Here is a 20,009-nt window from a genome sequence, read left to right as displayed (position 1 = left end):
TAAGATATTATGTCTTTTAAAGAAGTTGAGAGAAGAAAGTAGACTAAGCATACATTTATACAGTTTGTTATATTAACCTTCTTGAGTGCATCTTCTGGTTCTCTTTATTTGTTTGTGATTTAAGTTACCATTTTGTGTCATTTCCTTACTTTTTTATGGCTTTGTTTTTACCTAAACTCCTTCTTTATGAATTGATGTAAAATATGCTTCCTTATATTACAGGCCCCCAAATCCTAATATATAAAAAGCCAGGGGCCATCACAACCAAAACAACCGGACGGACGGACAATCGAACAGCAGGCTGCGTGGGGCGACCAAACGACTGAACAGCAGGCTGCGTGGGGTGACCAGGCCAATGGGGGGGGCATTTGGGGGTGACCAGGTCAGCATGGGGGGCAGTTGGGGGTGATCAGGCTGGCAGGCAGGTGAGCAGTTAGGAGCCAGTGGTCCCAGATTGTGAGAGGGATTGGGCCTAAACCGGAAGTCGGACATCCCCCTAGGGGTCCCAGATTGGAGAGGGTGCAGGCTGGGCTGAGGTGACCTCCCCCCATGCACGAATTTTGTACACCAGGCCTCTACTATAATTATATACATATTGTGCTGTACGATTGCTTTTTATGTTAAGAGAAGAAAGGAGAGGAAATATACATTTATACTCTTTTATAATACACTAGAGGCCCGGTGCACAAAATTTGTTCACTTGGGGGGGGTCCCTCAGTCTGGCCTGCACCTTCTTGCAGTCCGGGAGCCCTTGGGGGATGTCTAACTGATGGCTAAGCCAGCAGTTGGACATCCTTAGTGCTCTCCCGCCACCGCCGCTGCACTTGCCAGCTGTGAGCCCGGCTTCTGGCTGAGCGGCGCTCCTACTGTGGGAGCACACTGACCACCAGGGACAGCTCCTGTGTTGGGTGTCTGTGCCCCAGTGGTCAGTGCACGTCATGGCTACCGGTCATTCCGCTGTTTGGTCAATTTGCATATTAGCCTTTTATTATATAGGATAATTATTTTGCAAGAGATCTCAGTTTTTAATGTGAATTTTAATTATTCTCTGTGTTTAGTTGTTTTTATTTTTATTTATTTTTATTTATTTATTTATTTATTTATTTTAAATATATTTTATTGATTTTTTTTTTTTAAATATATTTTATTGATATTTTACAGAGAGGAAGAGAGAGGGATAGAGAGCTAGAAACATCGATGAGAGAGAAACATCGATCAGCTGCCTCCTGCACACTCCCCACTGGGGATGTGCCCGCAACCAAGGTACATGCCCTTGACCGGAATCGAACCCGGGACCCTTCAGTCCACAGGCCGACACTCTATCCACTGAGCCAAACCGGTTTCGGCTGTTTAGTTGTTTTTAGCCTGAAGAAGTTCTTTAGCTTTTCTTTTTTTTTTTTTTAATATATTTTATTGATTTTTCACAGAGAGGAAGGGAGAGGGATAGAGAGTTAGAAACATCGATGAGAGACATCGATCAGCTGCTTCCTGCACACCCCCCACTGGGGATGTGCCCGCAACCAAGGTACATGCCCTTGACCGGAATCAAACCCAGGACCCCTCAGTCCCCAGGCCGATGCTCTAGCCACTGAGCCAAACCGGTTAGGGCTCTTTAGCTTTTCTTGTAAGGTAAGTGAGTCTATTAGCAAAGGATTCTGTCAGTAGAACCTCGTTTTCATCCTATGCAGTTGAATTAAACATCTCTGTGGGTAGAGCCACGCAAAGGTGATTTTCAAAATTGTATTGTTTTATGCAAATAATAAACAAGGGCCTATAACCACTGAGATAGATGATTTCCAGGGTCCCCTGCAGCTCTGACATTCTGTGATACTCTGAGCAAGAGAGCTGTTACCCCTGGGATCCTTAACCTATGTTAGAATACCTCTTCCTAACTTGTGAGTATGGCATAGACCTCTAGTTCTCAAAGTGTGGTCCCTAACAGGAAGCAACTATCAAAATGTTAGAAGTGCAGATTCTCAGGCACCATCCCACATCTACTGAATCAGAAACTGTGGGAGTGGGGCACAGTAGACTGTTTTAACAAACTTAATCTCTTCAGTTTATTCTGTTGTGCGTTGAAATTTGAGAACTACTGGCATAGGGAAAGAACACTTTGAGATCCAAGGACTTCTTCTGAGACTGGGCCACCTCTGGGGTGATGCTGGGCAACTTACTTTTATCTTCTGTGCCCCCTTTACCTTTTTTTTTTTTTAAAGGAGAAGAATATTTGCTCTCACTCATGCAGTCATGAGACTAATCAAAGAGTCAAAGCCCCTTTGTAAACAATTAAGTCTATGTGCACATGTAAGGCATCATTATGAACTTGGGAAACTATAATTTATTGAGCATTTGTTCTGGACCAGGAATGCTGTATATTTTATCTCACTTATTTCTCAACCACTTTATAAGTACTGGTAGAATTATTTAGCAATCCAATTTATTTTCCAACTGTATTGGAATGTAAAAATTGACATACAAATTGAAAAACAATTACATCAAAATTCATCTATATAAAAATCGAACTTTATGAAATATCAAATTATATCATAATCCAACAGGAGAGCTAGGGGAGGAATGGTTTTTATTAAAATACTAAGAGCATTTTGTTTCCCTCCCCCCTCACCTAGCAAAGAACATAATCAGGTCTTGTCCTATCATTAGCTAGTGCTTGTTAACACTTAGCTCTGACACTGCACTAGTTAATTCTGTGATGTAGGGGAAATCATGCTTCCTCCTGGACTTCAGTCTTTTCATTTTAAAATAAGCAGTTCTACCAAAAAAATCTTTAAATTACCCTTTCCACTTTAGTCTGTTAGTTTAAGTTGTGCTGTTAGGTGTGAAATTTAGTGATTGTTAAAAGCCATAAGAATTGTTTTCCTGGTGGTTTTTAAGAAGTATTAAAACAGTTGTCTTTCTTAATTGGATTAACTATCAGCATGGGACAGAGCGGCCTTATATAAGATTAGAACTGATTGTATTTGACCAGAATAGAAAATGCCAGCTGAATTAGAGAAAATTTCCCTGTCAATATTGGTCCTTAGGAGTGTGATTAGAGGCTCTTAAAAGTCAGGGGAGGGACTTACTCTCTAATGACACTTACTAATTTTCACAGAGAGAGGTACTCACTGTGAATGTGAACATTGTATGTATTTTCTTTCATATGTGGGGTTTCAATGTGTATATGTGTGTGTGTGTATACATGTGTATATGCTTTGAAGTACCGATCTTATTGCTGAATATTATCACTTTATATCACACTTACATGCATTTCTTGGCCACCATTATGCCAGTATGTAATGTGATTGTGACTTAACAGAGGTTAGAATGTGAACTTTAAGTTGCAGCACTTTGGTTCCCTTCTCTGTAAGTTTTTTAATGGATCAAGAAGCTAGCCAGCAATGGAGGAATCAATCTCTGAAGAATATTGTCTTCCTGTGCTAAAGAAACAAATTTTCCCCCAAGGAACATTTGCTCTTGTTTCTGCATCCAGGCAGCAGAATCTGCTTCACCTCCTGTAGGTCTTTGGGTCTGCCTAGGAGCCTATTTTCTGATGATTTGAAGGCTTAAAGCTCTCTGATAAAAAACAAATATCCCCCCCACAAATGACCAATTAGAGTGGGAGAAATGGTTGGAAGGTTATAAGGATTTGCCTCTTTTTTGTACCAGAAGTCTCCTGCTTTGTTCTTTCAAAGGCGGGTCTTTTGTAGATTCTCTGCCAAGGAGAACTAAAATTTTCCCATGGGAATCTGAGGAGGGCCTGGTACTCAGTAAATCTGAAAAAGACAAGCTTTTCAGATGTTAATAAGTCTAAGCTGGACCCTGGAAGCTCTGCAGCCTGAAGGTCCAGATTAAATACCCAAGCAGTATAACTGAAACCAGACAACCAATGGGCCCAGGCTTCCTGTCACTAGTTGAGCCAATTAAGCAGAGACAGGGTTGAATCATATATGATCATTTATTCCAATAATGCAGGCAGTATGGGAGAGCAGCAGGTCATCCATGAAGATCTGCTTTGTACCCACCCCCCCTTATATTGGGCAGGACAAAAATTAAATGGGGAAGTAGGCAAAATGAATAAAGAATGGGTATGAAAATGGGTATTACAGGCATTGGGAAGTAGGTAAAAGAAATAAAAATGGGTATAATTGTCACAGATTACAGGCAATGTGGGCTGAGGGTCTCCATTGCTTGGGCAACAAGGTTGTTAATTTTTCCATAATAATAGGCAGTTCTCAGATGAGAATAGACTTCCAGGTCCCTGGGGTTTACAACTCCTAGCCAGGTTAGAATGTGCTTTCTTTAATCAAAACAAAACCATCACTTTTAACAGAGCATGATTAATATTTCTTATAACTACAGCTCGTCCCCAATATTCTATTTCTGACCCTAACATAACCTTTGCCTGACCTGTAGCCAGGTTCTCTTATTGGTGTTAATTTAAGAAAGGGTCACAAAGGTAGAATTCAATACTACTTCCAAAACTCACAGCAAGCAAAAGAGCACTGGCAACACCAGGCGCCTATTTGGGTGCCAGGTTTTCACTTTTTTTTTTGCTTTATCTCTGTGTCCTTAACCCCAGCTGCTAGTGAGTGCTGAACTGCCAATTGCTGCTAAAAAAATGTAGGAAACTTGGTGAAAAAAAATCTCTGGTTGGAAAGAGGATATGAGATACAGGGCAAAGCCAATTATTTATTATTCATGCAAATTTAAAAGTACAGAGGGTCATGTACCAGGTGTACCGGTTAATAATGTGGATTTTGTAATCAAAGAAAACACGATAATTTCAAGAGAAACATCAAAAGTGCTTTATTCAAAGTAATGTCCATCACTAGCTACACATTTCCCCCATCTTTCAGCTAATTTGTGGATACCTTCCCAATAGAACTTTTCTTGTTTTGAGGCAAACCATTCAGAGACCCAATTTTCCACTTCGTACGTTTTGAAGTGCTGCTCAGAAAGTGCATGTGCCATCGATCTGAACAAGTGGTAATATGAAGATGCAAGGTCTGGTGAATATGGCAGGTGGATTAATACTTACCAGGCAAGATCTTTTAACGTGTCTTTAACTGGTTTTGAAGTGTGTGATGGTGCGGTATCATGAAGCAAAATTACTTTGCCGTGTCTTCTGGCCCATTCTGGTTTTACGATCAAAGAGTGGTTCAAATTGATTATTTATTGTTGGTAGTGATTAGTATTAATGGTTTCACCTGGTTTTAGAAGCGCATAATACAACACACCTTCCTGATACCACCAAATGCAGAGCATTGTCTTCTTTTTTTTTAAAATATATTTTATTGATTTTTTACAGAGAGGAAGGGAGAGGGATAGAGAGCTAGAAACATCGATCAGCTGCCTCCTGCACACCCCCCACTGAGGATGTGCCCGCAACCAAGGTACATGCCCTTGACCAGAATCGAACCTGGGACCTTTCAGTCCGCAGGCCAACACTCTATCCACTGAGCCAAACCGGTTAGGGTGCATTGTCTTCTTTCTGAAGTGATTTGGCCTTGCAGTCGATGTTGATGGTTGACCTGGATCAACCCATGATTTTGTGCTTTTGGGATTCTCAAAGTAAATCCACTTTTCATCACCAGTCACAATTCAATGCAAAAAAGACTTTCTTTCATGCAGTTGAAGCAACATATTAGTGATGACTTTTTGGTTTTCCATTTGTCTTTCAGTTGCTGTGGCACCCATTTCCCTTCCTTTAAAATCTTTCCCATTGCTTGTAAACGATTAGAAATTGTTTGGTGAGCAACATTTAATCTTTCTGCAAGTTGTTTTTGAGTTTGACACACATCTTCATCCAATAATGCTGTTGGTCTTCAAACTTTTTTGGTTGACTTGGATGTTCTTTGACTTTCACATCGAAATCATTACTTTTAAAGCATTTAAACCAGTGTTCACAAGTATCTTGAGATGGAGCATGTTCACCATAAGCTTCCCAAAGTATATTATAACATACAGCAACACATTTCTTCAAAATAAAGTAATGAATTAAAACTTCCTAAATGCCCATCAGCAGATGAATGGAATAGAAAACTGTGGTACATCTACACAATGGAATACTTCGCTGCTGTAAAAAAGAAGGAATTCTTCCCATTTGCAACAGCATGGATGGATCTGGAGAGCATTATGCTAAGTGAAATAAGCCAGTCAGTGAAAGATAAATACCACATGATCTCACTCTTTTATGGATAATAAAGAACATTACAAACTTGAACAAAAATAGACAGAGGCAAAGAAGCATAGAACATCGAACAGACTGTCAAACTACAGTGGGAAGGTAGGGGAGGGTTGGGGGGGTGGGTAAGAGATCAACCAAAGGATTTGTATGCATGCATATAAGCAGAACCAACTGACTCAGGACACTGGGGGTGGGGGGGACGAGGGCAAGTGCCAGGGGCTAGGGGAGGCCGGCAGGAGGTCAGTGGGGAAAAAAAGAGACATATGTACTACTATTGGTAATACCTTAAACAATAAAATTAAAAAAAATTAAAAATTTCCTGCAAATGTTCTTTTTTTTTGGCATGAAATTTGACATTTTTAAGAGTAAAAATATCTATGATGTTAATACCTTCAGAAAATTTGACATATGAAGTTTTGAAGCTTGTTGTCAATACAACAAAATAGCATACATATCAAATCGCATATATTTCAACATATGTGTAACTCCATCTATTAAAAAATTCCGCGTTATTAACCGGTACACCTGGTAATAAACATTCTTGTACCAATTCCTCCCCGCCCCCAGATGAACCTTTTGTCGTTTGCTTCATTGCTTTCTTTCTCTAAATAAAACATTAGAGATAGTGAAGTCTGCTTTTATCCCTCTCTTCAATCCTCAAGAGAGGCAATCACAATCCTGAGTGAATTGGGTGTGTATCCTTGGCCATAGTCTAGGACAGTGGTCGGCAAACCGCGGCTCGCGAGCCACATGCGGCTTGTGAACCGCGGTTTGCCGCTCTGTTGACTAATGAGTTTGCCAACCACTGGTCTAGGATATCTATGTTCTCCTAAAATTGTTTTAAATCAAACCGGCGTGTAAATGACTGAGATGGCAAGGACTGAAATAGATCTTACCCTTTTATAAAGTAGATACAATCCATTATGTACATGTTCCAAGATAAACCGTAACTTTTCCTCAATTAAAATATATTGTTGACAGTGCTATTTGCTATACATACATAGTTTAACCAAAATGCACCTGATAATTTAAGTCAGTGGTCGGCAAACTAATTAGTCAACAGAGCCAAATATCAATAGTACAACGATTGAAATTTCTTTTGAGAGCCAAATTTTTTAAACTTAAACTATATAGGTAGGTACATTGTTATTAACTTAATTAGGGTACTCCTAAGCTGACCTTTGCTAAAAACTCAAGGGCCCAAAGAGCCGCATGTGGCTCGCGAGCTGCAGTTTGCCGACCACGGATTTAGGTAGTCATGTGTATGCTCACTACCTTTATGGAAAGGAAAAAATAAAACTTTTCTCATCTCTATGGCAAGCAGGCATTTAAGAATTAAAGCAAGGCACTTAGGATAAGTTTCCTAATGTTACTATCTTCCTTGATGTTACTATTTCAAAGAGATGGCTCCCATGCCCTTAACAAAAGTGTTCCTGGGTTATAATGCTGGCAAGAGGCTCATTTAGCTTTTACAAAGATTTGTATACGTGTCAAAGAGACTGAAGGCAGCTTTGTAGTTACAAATTTTCTCAAGCAAATAACTAAGTAAAGGAGGGGGGAAGATCTTTCCCATATGGCAACCAGGAACATTCAGTCCTAGAGATAGTGAAGTCTGCTTTTACTCCTCTCTTCAATCCTCAAGAGAGGCAATCACAATCCTGAGTGAATTGGGTGTGTATCCTTGGCCATATGCAACATACTTATCTATTAATTTCCTTATTAATGGGCATATAGGCTGTTTCTAATTTTTCATTATTGCTGGCAATATGCCAATGAACATCCTCATATATGCCTTCTTGGGATATGTCCAAGAGTTTCTCAGGTAATGAACATTTTTATAAAATTATCAGATCTTTCCAAATTGCATTTCTAAATGGTTATGCCTGTTTAGGTTCCCACCAACAAATATATTAGATTCTTCATTTATCCACACCATTATTCACATTTGATATTGTTATACCTTAAGAATTTTGTCGAGTAATGGAGAGTGTGTGTATGTGTATGTGTGTGTGTGAGTGTGTGGTGAAGGAGGTGTTGGCAGCCAAGTTAGAGTCCCAACTCCTTGGACTCCATTTGCTATTCTCTTCTTTCTTCCCCCACACCTATCTGCTGGTGGTGGGTGTTTACCTTTGCATTTCTTTACATTCATTTCCAAATCTTTTACAATTTGAGGGTTGGGGTAGTGGGAAAGGCAGGACATGGTAACAGAGGAGAGTAGTAGCAGAATAGTAGGAGGAAGACATGGAGATGAAGATGAGGATTAACCTGGAGTTAAGGAACAGAGTCCCGGAGGAGGTGGTACAGTTAGTCCTTGATAATTGCTGTTGTGTCAATGGGGAAATTGAGGGCTTGGATGATGCTTTTTAAAAAGTAGAGTTTCTGAGTATGGTTAATGTGGAACTAAGTTCACTGGCCTGGCTTCCCAACTTAAGTAACTTAGAATGTTGGAACTTAGTAACAATAGTATTTTTGGAGGATTGGAAGTCCTGGCAGAGAAATGTCCAAATCTTACCTACCTCAATCTGATTGGAAACAAAATAAAAGATTTCAGTGCACTAGAAGCTTTTCAAAATCTTAAAAATTTGAAAAGTCTTGACTTGTTTAACTGTGAGATCACACTGCTGCAGCAAATCACCTACTTAGATGGATTTGATCAGGAGGATAAAGAAGCACCAATTCAGAATGAGGATGATTAGGATGGAGATGAAGATGATGAAGAAGAAGCTGAAGCTGGTCCACCTGAACGATATGAGGAAGAGTAGGAGCAAGAAGATGAGGATAAGAATGAAGATAAAGCAGGCTCAGAATTGGGAGAAGAAGAGGAAGTGGACCTCTCATACTTAATGAGAGAAGAAATTCAGGATGGAGAAGATGATGAGGACTTTGTTGAAGGGGAAGAAGGAGAAGAAGGTCAAGAAGAAGAAGTGGAGCCAAAACCGGTTTGGCTCAGTGGATAGAGCGTCGGCCTGCGGACTGAAAGGTCCCAGGTTCGATTCCGGTCAAGGGCATGTAACTTGGTTGCGGGCACATCCCCAGTAGGAGGTGTGCAAGAGGCAGCTGATCGATGTTTCTCTATCATCGATGTTTCTGACTATATATCACTCTTCCTTCCTCTCTGTAAAAAATCAATAAAATATATTTAAAAAAAAAAAAAAAAAGAAGAAGTGGAACTAAATGAAATGGAAGCAAGCAAACTACCAGATACAGAATTCAAAACAATGGTTTAAAAGATAATCAAGGAACTTCATGAGAACTTCATGGACATAAAATAGGTACAATCAGAAATGAAGGCTACATTAAATGGAATGAAAAATAACTTACAGGGAATGAAAAGTAGAGTAGAGGACACCAAGAATCAAATCAGTGATTTGGAATATGAGGAAGCAAAAAACACCCAATCAGAAGAGCAAAAAGAAAAAAAGAATAAAAAATATGAAGAAAGTGTAAGGAGCCTCTGGGACAGCTTCAAGCATACCAACATTCATATCATGGGGTGCCGGAAGGAGAAAAGAGGGAGCAAGAAATGGAAAACCTGTTTGAAAAAAAATAATGATAGAGAAGTTCCTTTACCTGGTGAAAGAAATAGATTTACAAGTCCAAGAAGCTCAGAAAGTCCCAAACAAAATGAACCCAAAGAGCCCCCCACCAAGATACATCATAATTAAAATGCCAAAGGTTAAAGACAAATAGAGAACTTAAAAGCAGCAACAGAAAAACAGTTGGTTACAGACAGGGGAGCACCCATACAACTTTCAGCTGATTTTCTCAATAGAAACTTTGCCGGTCAGAAGGGAGTGGCAAGAAATATTCAAGGTGATGGAAAGCAAAGGAAATACAACCAAGACTACTGTACCCAGCAAAGCTATCATTTAGAATAGAAGAAGAAGGTATTTGAGGAGAAAAAATGAAACCAGATGCTGATGGAGGAGATGATTAGTTCATTCTAATACCAGATTCCCTAAATTCCTGGGTGTGTAATAGAGTGGTCACATCTTGTTTCTTCATGTATAATAGCTATCCCTACAGAAGGTAACATATCACTTTTTATAGGAAAAGTGTGGTTTTACTATTTTTGCCTTATCATTCCACATAAAATTTACTTGTCTGTTAATGATCATATTGTATGTAGAGACAAATTTTCATTGACCTCATTGTGAAATTTCCTAGCAGTTTATTTAGAATCTTAATTTTTCTAATACAAGTTTACTTATTATTCATTTTAGCCCTTAATTAAAACATGATGGCTTTTTACACAGGCATAATATGGTACATTTCACTCATGAGTTTTTAAAGTTATTTATGAATTATCTGAAATCACAGTCAGCTGGAATATGAAATAAAATAAGTTGGTTATTTTTTTAGAGGTGACCCAGAGATCTTTAGTATGAAGACAATGACTGTTTTTGGCTAAGGGTTTTTGGGTGCTTATTACGTCACATGAGTAACTTGAAAAGTAGGAGCAGAATAGTAAAGATTCTGTTCAACAATATATTTCATGGCTTTCAGGGAGTCTTCTGAAACATTTTAAACCAGGTGACTAATAAGATTTTTTTTATAAGATTTTATTTTTGAAGGAAAAATTGCTTATAGTAAGTTCAGAGACATACAGGGAATCCCTTTGTTCTCAAGCTGAATGAAGATCATGACATGCTAATGGTTGTTTTTTGTTGTGTTTTTAAGTGTGCGTTTTTCATTTTCCTTTCAACAATTCCTTTATGAACACCTTCCTTTCTTGTTTCACTCTCTTCCCTCGTTTCAAAAAAAGTTGGGAAATGTATGAATACCCAGGAAAATACCTCAACTACCTTTTCAGACCTGTCTCAGTTTTAAAAAAGCTAAGTGAGACAAACTGAATATTTTCTGAGATATGAATATTATTATCTATATAGTTTTATGCAACAAACTGCTTACTGGAAATCTTTTTTGGTTGACAAGATATACAGACTGTGTAGAAGGATTAAGAAAGAAAAGAAGCAGATAGGCTTTTGTAAGCAGCAATAGTGTTCCTCAAAAGTCAGAATAATTGTCTGTTAATAGTTAATAAGACATTCAAATCAAAATTTTAAGTTAGCTTCCCGAATGACTTAGTTACCACTCTGCAAGTATTTCTAATTTTTCTGAATAGAACTTTTAATTATTCTTTCTGTGGTTTTAAAGCATTACCTGATATAGCATCTGATTGGAATATATTAGGGAATGGAAAAATATTTGAAACTAAGTCCATATAAAAATTAAGATTTGTTTTCAAGTGGATGTCCATTAAAAGTAGAAAAATATTTGGGAAAAGTTCGAGTGTATTTTCTTATATGGCTACTGATTATAATATGACTAGACAAGTTAATCTCCCTTTTTGTTGTGGAGGCTCCATTTTCAAGTCAGTTGCTTTTTTAATCTTGGCTCTTCAAATTTTCCCCCTTTTGTTTTGAATATTTGTAAGCTTTTTTGTTAGTTTCATCAAATTAACTGAAGTTACACTTCCATTCTCAGACACATTTAAATTACTGAGTATAGTACTGCTTCTTTTTTTAGTTTAAACTAAAAAAGTGGCACAACTGACTGAAATGGAAGTCCTGGGATAAGTTTAGTGGGGGTGATAACTGGAACAGTGAGCCGAGGTTTTTTCCCCGGGGTTGTGTCTCTCGTTGCTGTAGAATTAGCTCCTCGGACCAGAAGATTTAAGCAAAAGTGTAGAAAATTTAATACAAGCAGATTTAGACTCCCCACACAGGGAGGGGCCCCAATAATGAGCTACCAGTGAATCCTTGTACTCTAGGGGTATATATTTGCTACAAGCCTGCTCTATATCTACCTGTGTAGCCACATGATTGATTCCCTCATTGTTCTTGCCCAGCAAAGGACCTGAACTTTCTCTGTTTCTATGTGTTCCTACACCTTGTTGCTGTAGACCCTCCCTAGTTTCACATTCCTCCCACTTTGAGTCCAGAAACATTTTATTATTTCTGCATGGTTGGTTCCTATGATTAGACTGGCTCAAACTGCCTTGTCTGCCCCTGCCTCTGTTGCACCTGCCTTTGTTTTCCACTGGACCTATGCCCTGCCTGCATTTCATGCTAACTTATCTTAGTGGCATTCAAATATCCAAATCATTAACATTTTATTTCTTTTAAACAATTGAAATCACCTGTTTTAGTCCCTAAGAATTCTCATCACATTGTTTTCCAGATTACAATATACTTATTTTTAAAATTAAATCTATATATAATCTTTCTTATCAATCATCTTATTGTGCAATCAATAAGAATTCTTTGGTTTGAAAACGACACATAAGAGCCTCCGAAAAACTTTTTAAGACTTATTTAGCTTTGTTGGTGATATTTTCATGCAAATAAATAAGGGTGGGTTTTATATTTTGTAGAAGTTTTCAGTCCTATTTTAATGCTTCTTTGTATGGCAGTATGTATATAGTGTGTTTCATTCCTCAAAACTCTCCTTAAGAATCTTTGAAGTTAATACTTTTGTGCAACTGTGTTTTAAATAAAGGCATGACAGTGTTAAAACAGAATTTTGTCAATCTGATGAGTATGAGATTTATGAAATGGAATCTCATTACTTAATTTTTATTTTCCTAACCATTGCGTACTTTATTTTTTTAAAAAATTGAAAAAATATTTTTATTGATTTCAGAGAGGAAGGTACAGGGAGAAAGAGATGGATGGAAACATCAATGATGAGAGAGAATCACTGATCGGCAGCTTCCTGCATGCCCCCCACTTGGGATTGATCCCACAACCCAGGCATGTGCCTTTGACTGGAATTGAACCCAGGACTCTTTAGTCCACAGGGTGGTGTTCTATCCACTGAGCAAAACCAGCTAGGGCCATTGAGTACTTTATAATATGTTTATTGGTCATTTATATCTTATCTTTTGTGAATTGCCTATTTTTGTATTATTTACCCATTTTTATTGTGGGCTGTTGGCCCTTATTATTGAGTCAAAAGTGCTATTTCAGAAGTTAATCCTTTATCTGTTAAATGTTACAAATAATTTCCCCCTTTCTAGTCTCCTCCATTGCCAAAGACAACCACTTTCTCTTTTCTTTTTGTTTAAGTTATCTTTTGTCAAAAACTAGTTTTTAACTGTCAAATATATCATGACTTCTTTTCTTAGTTTTGCTTTTGTGTCTTATTTAAGAAATTGTTTCCTACACTAAAGTTATAAATATACTAGAGGCCCGGTGCATGAAATTCGTGCACTGGGGGGGGGGGAGGGTGTCCCTCAGCCCAGCCTGCACACTCTCCAATCTGGGACCCCTCGAGGGATGTCTGACTGCCCGTTTGGGATCGGGCAAAAATGGGCAGTTGGACATCCCTCTCACAATCCAGGACTGCTGGCTCCCAACTGCTCGCCTGCCTGCCTTCCTGATTGCTCCTAACTGCTTCTGCCTGACAGCCTGATCACCCCCTAACCACTCCCCTGCCAGCCTGATTGATGCCTAACTGCTCCCCCACCAGCCTGTTTGCCCGTAACTGCCCTCCCCTGCAGGCCTGGTCACCCCTAACTGCTCTCCCCTGCATGCCTGGGTCCCTCCCAACTGCCTTTCCCTGCAGGCCCCGTCGCCCCCAACTTCCCTCCTCTGCCGGCTTGGTCACCCCTAACTGCCCTCCCCTGCTGGCCTGATTGCCCACAACTGCCCTCCCTTGCAGGCCTGGTCCCTCCCAACTGCCCTCTCCTGCTGGCCATCTTGTGGTGGCCATCTTGTGTCCACATGGGGGCAGGATCTTTGACCACATGGCGGTAGCCATTTTGTGTGTTGGAGTGATGGTCAATTTGCATATTACTCTTTTATTAGATGGGATAATTCATATATAGCACTGTGTAAGTTTAAGGTGTACAACCTAATAACTTGACTTACATATATTACAGAATGATTACCAGGAGTTTAGTTAACAATCATCATTACACACACACACACACACACACACACACACACACACACGGAAAAATATTTTTTTTTTCTTTGTGATGAGGACTTTTAGGATCTACTCTCTTAGCTACTTTCAAATATACCATAAATCAGTGTTAACTAGAGTCACCATGCTGTATATTTCATCCCAGTACTTATCTCATAAATGGATGTCTGTTGTCTGAACCTTTTGACCACCTTCATTCAATTCTCCCACCCCAACCCTTGCTTTTGGTAACCACAAATCTGATCTTATTTTTCTATGACTTTGGCTTTGTTTTTTTAGACTGCAGATTTAAGTGAGATCATAAAATATTTTTATTTCTCTGTCTGACTTATTTCACTTAGCGTAAGGCTCTCAAAGTTCATCCATATTGTCACAAATGTATTTCCTTTTTTTGTATAGTGACCTTTTTACACATTGATTATTTACCAATATTTTTTTTAGGATTTTTATATCTATTTTCATGAATGAGGTTGGCTTATAACTTTCTTTCCCTCTAAGTTTTATCATTCATTCATTCAATAAATATTTATTGAGTATATACTGTTTCATGTATTGTTCTAATAAATGTGGATTGCGTAGTGAATAAAATAGATAAAAATCCTTACTTACTCTCAGGAAACTTGCCTGGGAGAAGACAGATCATAAACAACAGAATTAATTAAACAAGTTAGATGTATGTGTGGGATCTGCAATCTTAGATAAGGATTTATAGAGAAGGCTCTCTGGCAAGGTGACATTTCAATAAAGATATCTGGGGGAACAGAAGTTATAATGGCCCTGAAATGATCATGTTTCTTATGGGTTCAAGGAATAGAAAAGAAGCCATTGTGGCTATAACTGGTTCTGCTCTTAGGTCAATAAATAATTGGATAACTTTCCCCCTTTCAAAAATGTATTTTGAAATATTTATAGATTCAGAAGAAATTGCAAAGATAGCATAGAAGTTTTTCTTGCACCTTTCAGTTATAGTTTACCCAATGGTTACAACTTGCAATAGCAAAACCGGGAAACTGATATTGGTACAATGCATATGCATAGTACTATGCATTTTATCACATGCAGGTTCTTGTGAATATAACCTCCATCAAGATATAAAACTAGTCTATTACCACAAATTTAGAAGCATTTCTGTTAAAGTATGGAACAAGTTCTGCTATTCCTTTATGTTTGCACCCACCACTTCCCTGCTAGTATTTTTATTCCCTAGCAACCAAAAATATGCTCTCCATCTTTATTTTTGTAATTTTGAGAATGCTATATGAATGGAATCATGAGTGTATGAGCTTTTGAGATTGGCTTTTTTTTTTCAACCAGCACAATTTTCTGGAAATTCTAACAAGTTGTTGCATGTATCAATAATTCATACCTTTTTATTTCTGAGTAGTATTTTGTAGTATGGATGTACTACATGTTAACTATTTACCTGGTGAAAGATATCTGGGTTGTTTTCAGGCTTTAGCCACTAATTAAATTGCTATGAACATTTATGTAGGGAAAACAGGCATATGTTTTCCCTTTTGGGAATTAATGCCTAGGAATACATATGCTGGATTGTATGGTGGTGTTTTTTTTTTTTTTTTTTTTTTTTAAAGATACCATCAAACTATTTTCCAGGGTGATTTTACAATTTTACATTTGCAATAATATATGAGAGATTCTGATTTTCTGCATCTGACCAGCATTTGGCATTATCACTGTATTTTTTATTTTATTTTAGCATTTCTGATAGGTATATAGACATAGCTCATTGTACTCTTAATTTATATTTCCCAGATATCTAATTACTAGAGGCTCAGTGCACAAAATTCATGCAGGGTGTGTGTGTGTCCCTCAGCCCAGCCTGCACACTCTCCAATCTGGGACCCCTCGAGGGATGTCAGACTGCCAGTTTAGGCCCGATCCCACCGGGCAGTCAGACATCCCTCTCAAAATCCAGGACTGCTGGCTCCCATCTGCTTGCCTGCCTGCCTTCCTGATTGCCCCTAACTGCTTTTGCCTGCCAGCCTGATCACACCCTAACCACTTCCCTGCCAGCCTGATTGATGCCTAACTGCTCCCCTGCCAGCCTGTTTGCCCCTAACTGCCCTCCCGTGCAGGCCTGGTCACCTCTAACTGCCCTCCCCTGCAGGCCTGGTCACCCCTAACTGCCCTCCCCTGCAGGCCTGATCCCCCCAACTGCTCTCCCCTGCAGGCCCGGTAACCCCCAACTTCCCTCCTCTGCCGGCCTGGTCACTCCTAACTGCCCTCCCCTGCAGACTTGATCGCCCCCAACTGCCCTCCCTTGCAGGCCTGGTCCCTCCCAACTGCCCTCCCCTGCTGGCCATCTTGTGGCGGCCATCTTGTGTCCACATGGGGGCAGGATCTTTGACCACATGGGGGCCTCCATCTTGTGTGTTGGAGTGATGGTCAATCTGCATATTTCTCTTTTATTAGATAGGATAGAGGTCTGGTGCATGGGTGGGGGCCAGCTGGTTTGCCCTGAAGGGTGTCCCGGATCAGGGTGGGGGTTCCCTTGGGGCATGGGGTGGCCTGGGCGAGAGGCCTGTGGTGGTTTGCAGGCCGGCCATGCCCCCCGGCGACCCAAGTGGAGGCCCTGGTATCTGGGATTTATTTATCTTCTATAATTGAAACTTTGTAGCCTGGAGCGGAGCCAAGCCTCCTGTTCGCTCCATGGCTGCAGCCATTTCTGTTGGGATTTATTGATCTTCTATAATTGAAACTTTGTAGCCTTAAGCAGAGGCCAAGGCAGGCCAGGGTATGTGGAAAGCTTGGCTTCCTCCATTGCCCGGGGCAACCCTAGCCTCCTGCTCTCTCCAGCTCCGTGGCTGCTGCCATTTTTGTTGGGATTTATTTATCTTCTATAATTGAAACTTTGTAGCCTAGAGTGGAGGTCTGGGCTGGCCAGGGTGTGCGGAAAGCTTGGCTTCCTCCATCGCTGGGGAAACCCAAGCCTCCCTCCTGCTCTCTCCGTGGCTGCAGTCATCTTGGTTGGGTTAATTTGCATACTCGCTCCTGATTGGCTTGTGGGTGTGGCTTGTGGGTGTAGCGGAGTGATGGTTAATTTGCATATTACTCTTTTATTAGATAGGATATTGAGAATCCTTTTTGTGTGTGTGTGTGCTGACTTTTTATCCATATATCATCTTCAGTGAAATAACTTTTCATATTGTTGCCGATTTTCTAATTGGATTGCTTATATTCAATTCTCAACTTTGGATGTTTTTTTTTTTAAATATTTTCATTGATTTCAGAGCGGAAGGGTCAGGGAGAGAGAGATAGAAATATCAATGATGAGAAAGAATCATTGATCGGCTGCCTCCTGCATGCCCCCTACTGGGGACTGAGCCTGCAACCCAGACATGTGCCCTTGACTGGAATCGAATTTCCCTCTGCAGGCTGATGCTCTATCCACTGAGCCAAACCAGCCCGGGCACCTTTGGGTATTCTTTATATATTTTAGATGTGAGTCCTTTATGAGATACTTGGTTTGTACACTCTCCTAGTCTATAGCTTTTTTTTTTTTTTTTTTTCATCTTCTTAATAGGGTTTTTATAGAGAAAATTTTTAAAATTTTGAAGAAGTTCAATTTTTAGGTATTTTTGTTTTATTGGTCATGCTTTGGTATCAAGTCTAAGTAGTCTCTTTAAAAATATTTTTATTGATTTCAGAGAGGAAGGGAGAGGGAGAGAGAGACAGAAACATCAATGATGAGAGAGAATCACGATCGGCTGCCTCCTGCATAACCTACACTGGGAATTGAGCCTGCCACCCAGGCATGTGCCCTGACTGGGAACCAAACCTTTACATCCTAGTTGATAGGTCCATGTTGAAACACTGAGCCACACAGGCCAGGAAAGTCTAAGAATTCTTTACCAAGGACCAGGACCTAAGTATTCTCTCCAAGTTTTCTTCTAGAAATGTTATTGTTTTAATTTTAAGTCTATGGCCCATTTTGAGTTAATTTTGTATAAAATGGGAAGTTTGAGTTGAGGTTCATTTTTAAGCCTCATGTTCAATGGCTCTAGTACTATTTGTTGAAAAAATCTATCTTTCAATCAGTTGTTTTCACACATAAAAATATCTTTATTGTTGAGAGTATTATAGATGTCCCCTTCTTTTTCTTCCAATTCCCCTCTTCCACCCAGATCCTGCCCATACCAGGTCTTCACTACTCTATTGTCTGTGTCTATGCATATAATTTTTTTGGTCAATCTCTTCCCACCCCCCCGCCCTCTGAGATTCATGAGTCCGTTTCATGTTTCCATGCCTCTGGTTCTTTTTTACTCACCAGTTTATTTTCTTCATTAGATTTATTGTTCGTTTATTTTGATTTTTAGATTCAATTGTTGATAGATATGTATGTATTACCATTTAATTGTTCATATTTTTATCTTTTTTTCTTCTTTTTTCTCCCTCTTCTTAAAGAATACCCTTTAACATTTCATGTGATAGTAGTTTGGTGGTGATGAAATCCTTTAGTTTTTTCTTATCTGTGAAGCGCTTTCTCTGACATTCAATTCTAAATGAGAGCTTTGCTGGGTAGAGTAATCTTGGTTGTAGGTTCTTGCTATTCATCACTTTGAATATTTCTTGCCATTCCTTTCTGGCCTGCAAAGTTTCTATTGAGAAAATCAGCTGACAATCATATGGGCACTCTCCTGTAGGTAACTAACTGCTTTTCTCTTGCTGCTTTTAAGATTCTCTCTTTGTCTTTAACCTTTGGTATTTTAATTATTATGTGTCTTGGTATGGGCCTCTTTGGGTTCTTCTTGTTTGGTACTCTCTGTGCTTCCTGGACTTGTATGTCTATTTCTTTGACCAGGTAAGCAAAGTTTTCTGTCATTATTTCTTCAAATAGATTTTTCAATTTCTTGCTCCCACTCTTCTCCTTTGGCAACCCTATGATAAAAATGTTGGTAGCCCTGAAGTTGTCCCACAGGCTTATCACACTATTTTCATATTTTTGGATTCTTTTTTCTTTTTTGCTGTTCTGATTGGGTATTTTTTATATCCTCACATTCCAAATTGCTGATTTGATTCCTGGTGTCCTCTTTCTACTGTTGACTCCTTTTAAGTTATTCTTTATTTCAGTTAGTATATGCTTCATTTCTGACTGGTCCATTATTTAACTATATTGTTTATTATTGATAGTATTACAGATATCTCCCATTCCCCCCAACCCACCCTTTATCCCCATTCGACTGGTCCTTTTTTACATCATTGATGCTCTCTCTAAGTTCCTTGAAGTTGTCACTAATTTCCTTTAAGAGCTCATTGATTTACTTGAGCATCCTTTTAGCCATTGTTTTGAACTCTGTATCTGGTAGTGTTCTTGCTTCCATTTAATTTACTAGTAGTTATTTTTCTGGCGATTTCTTTTTTTCTTTCATTTGTAATATACTTCTTCGTCTCTGGATTTTTGATGTTTCTCTGTATTTGTTTCTATGTAATAGGTAGAGCTGCTATGTCTCCTAGAATTAGTAGAATGACCTTGTGAAGTAAGTGTCCTATAGGGATCAGTGGCTTAGCCTCCCTAGTCACCTGAGCTTGGCACTCTGGGTGCGCCCCTGTATGGGCTGTGCACACTGTTCTCTTGTAGTTGAACCTTGCTTGCTGGTTGTCTTGCTGGGAAGGATTGACACCCCAGACCAATTGGCTGTGAGTATCAGCTGTGATTACAGTGGAAGAGCTGCTGGGCAGGAGATGCCCCTATGGTGCTGAACTTGCTTCAGTGGGGCTTTGGTGCTCTCTGAGTTTGCCCCTTGTGTGTGTTGCTTGTGGATGTGGTAGGTTTCTAATCTGAAGCTGACCACCAGGTGCACTAGCCCTGGGGCCTCCCTGGAGGTGCAGTGTCAGCTACTGCCTGTGCCCTGCCTGGCGCTATCTGGCA

General features: G+C 39.5%; 1 protein-coding gene and 1 pseudogene across 6 annotated transcripts in view; both read left to right on the top strand.

Annotated features, from left to right (window-relative positions):
* Positions 1 to 20,009, top strand: part of OPHN1 (oligophrenin 1) — a 691,171-nt gene that overhangs the window by 106,747 nt on the left and 564,415 nt on the right. The window lies entirely within an intron of this gene.
* Positions 8,429 to 9,144, top strand: LOC308239433 (acidic leucine-rich nuclear phosphoprotein 32 family member E-like; annotated as a pseudogene). Its single transcript has 2 exons — positions 8,429 to 8,618; positions 8,747 to 9,144. The product of its transcript is annotated as an acidic leucine-rich nuclear phosphoprotein 32 family member E-like (transcript).

Source organism: Plecotus auritus (assembly GCF_963455305.1).
Source record: "Plecotus auritus genome assembly, chromosome: X".
NCBI lineage: Eukaryota > Metazoa > Chordata > Mammalia > Chiroptera > Vespertilionidae > Plecotus > Plecotus auritus.
Note: the sequence above shows the minus strand (reverse complement) of the source record. Positions and strands in the feature narration are given on the sequence as shown.